General features: G+C 45.3%; 1 protein-coding gene across 2 annotated transcripts in view; it reads left to right on the top strand.

The window, feature by feature from the left end:
• FAM169A (family with sequence similarity 169 member A) overlaps positions 1 to 2,496 on the top strand; it is a 79,999-nt gene that overhangs the window by 44,437 nt on the left and 33,066 nt on the right. The gene's annotated exons all lie outside the window — the stretch shown is intronic.

Raw genomic sequence — 2,496 nt, 5'->3', positions numbered from 1 at the left:
CCCAATACCTCGCCCTCTGCCCCCTCCCCTCCTCCCTGACCTCCCCTCCCTCTGCCCACCCATCCACCACTGCTGCCACTTCCCCATGCATACTGCTGCCACTGCCACCACTTCCCCTGCCTGCCACTGCTTCCCTACCTGTGGGGCCAGGGTCAGGGCCGTCCCATGGGCAAGGGTGGGAGCGCAGCATGCGGTGCCCCCAGGGAGTGAGCGGGGCTTGGCCCCATGTGAGCACAGCAGGGGCATCCGGGGGCCAGGCCAGATACGGTGAATTGGCAGGCATCCGCCCGTGGGCCAGATGTAATTGCTTGGTGGGCCAAATCTGGCCCAAGGGCCATATGTTGCCTGCCCCATGTTAATCCTTTGTTAGTTACAATATTTATGGAACAGAAAGGTGAGCCTTTGTTTGGGAGATGGTTTTATTTTGTTTTGATAAATTTCTAAATCTCTACCTAAAAGACTGGATAAACTCAGAAAAACCCAGAGACAAATCCTGGCAAATAAATTTATAAGATTCATGGATCTGATAAAAATCTGTGACCTCTGTATTGATACTTCTGCTTTATCCCCTGCTTCCTTGGATTGTTTGGCCCTCAGTGACTCCTTTACAGAAATCCAGGGAGCTTAGACTTCTAGCAGCTCTACAGTGCACACAAAGGCTTGAAACCTGGAGTTACAGCTAGTCCACAGAACCTATGACTTATTATCAGGTTATGGATAAACAAGCAAATTACAGTAAGATAAAAGGGGGTGGAGTCTTACCATACAGGAGATGCCTTGTGGTAACTCTCCTGGTGTCTGCTGTTACCCTACAGCAGGGGTGGCCAACCTGCAACAAAGGTGCCACAAGTGGTATGGGCAGCCTTTGTATGGCATGTGGCAGATCAGGGACAAGGCAGAAAGCAGAGTTACAGATCGGGTATGGAGCTGAAAACAGCAGCAGATAGAACAGGGAGTGTAGGGCAGGGAGAAGAAAGAAGCTGAGAAGAAAGCCTTTGTTTCAGTCACTTTTTGCTTTTCATGGGGTCAGAATGGGCTAACACCTGTCCAGGCAAGAAACAGGCACAGCAGAGCAGCTGAAGTCCCTGTTCCCTTTAACTTAACTTTTTTGTTTGTTCATATCTCAGACACCTCTGAAGATCAGCAATTTGTCACTGAGGCTGCAATACAGAAAAAGCTAGAGAGATGCTTATTCTGCTGCTTGTTGTAGCTGAATTGAACTGATTTGCATCTCAGGAACTATGAAAAAGGGATTTTTTTTAAATCAGTTGATACTAGTTAATAACATATTGGTGCCCTGTTGTTTGTTGCTTCTAAGAGGCTCTTGTGGTAGGAAGTGTCATCTGAATATATGGTGACAAAAATGCTTCTGGTTAAGCAGGTTTTGCTCTTGTTTGCAGTGTTGACTGTGCTAGGGTCACCATTATCTTTTTGTAAAAGGAGCACTAGCTGCTTGCTTATACATTGCAAATTCATCTAGGACTAGTAGAATACTAGCAAGCAAATGGTCCTTTCCTTTTATCTTCCCTGTAAGTTAAAGAGTATGAAATGTCTGAATGGTGTTTAACAACTAGCAGTGATGGATTATTAGAGGGCTTAGGGAGGAAAGCATTGCTATTAGTGGTGTAACTATGGCCAGGCGACTGGGACAGCTATCTTGGACTTCTTTGTGGAGGGGCAGAAAAAAAATGGCTGCTGCTACAGTGCACAGAAGCAGCCAGAAGTTGTCGTTGCCCATGTGTCACAGCTGCCCCAGGTGCCCGACTGTGTTGTTATACCTCTGATTGCAGTTGACCTCCTTGCTACCTCCTGGGTGCATCTACATGAGACACTGACTGTGCAATAGCCAAAAAATAATGCACAGTAATACGTAACAGCAAGGACAGTGCTAATACGCTACTGCACAGTATTAGGCTAGTGTGCAGTAGCGTCACCTAAAAGATGTTGGCTGGTGCTACTGCACAGTAACTCTGGTTACTACACATTTAGTACTTGCTACTACTTTAGTACTTGCGCAATAGTATCTTGTGTAGATGCCCCCTGTAGCCTTCTTAGGTGAATATTCAGAATATGACTGTAGGGCACAATACTCATCCAAACAGTGCAGAAGTGCTCAAGCATCAGATATGTCAGTCGAAGACAACTGTGCTCTGGAGACTGTTGCATCACAGACAAATATAAAGTAAAGTGTACAGATTACATTCAGTTCCCTCACGGGAGGATGTAGATAGCTTGTGTACATATTTAAATTCTCAGCTGAATTTGCCCACATACGGATATACAATGAAATACAGGCAGTCCTCGGACTTACTGCGTAATTGGTTCCTGAAAACCCTGTCTTACGTAGAAACATTGTAACTCAGAACCAATTTTCTATAAGAAAATGTTATAAGTGGGGGATTGATTCCTGAACCAAGGCCTGATGCCCTATTTTCAGCAAAAATACCCCAGAATTTTGGACTCAATCAATTATAGATGAGTAATATAGCTACATTA

This window comes from Gavialis gangeticus, unplaced genomic scaffold (genome assembly GCF_001723915.1).
Source record: "Gavialis gangeticus isolate Ggan-Ray unplaced genomic scaffold, GavGan_comp1, whole genome shotgun sequence".
In the NCBI taxonomy this organism is placed as follows: domain Eukaryota; kingdom Metazoa; phylum Chordata; order Crocodylia; family Gavialidae; genus Gavialis; species Gavialis gangeticus.
Note: the sequence above shows the minus strand (reverse complement) of the source record. Positions and strands in the feature narration are given on the sequence as shown.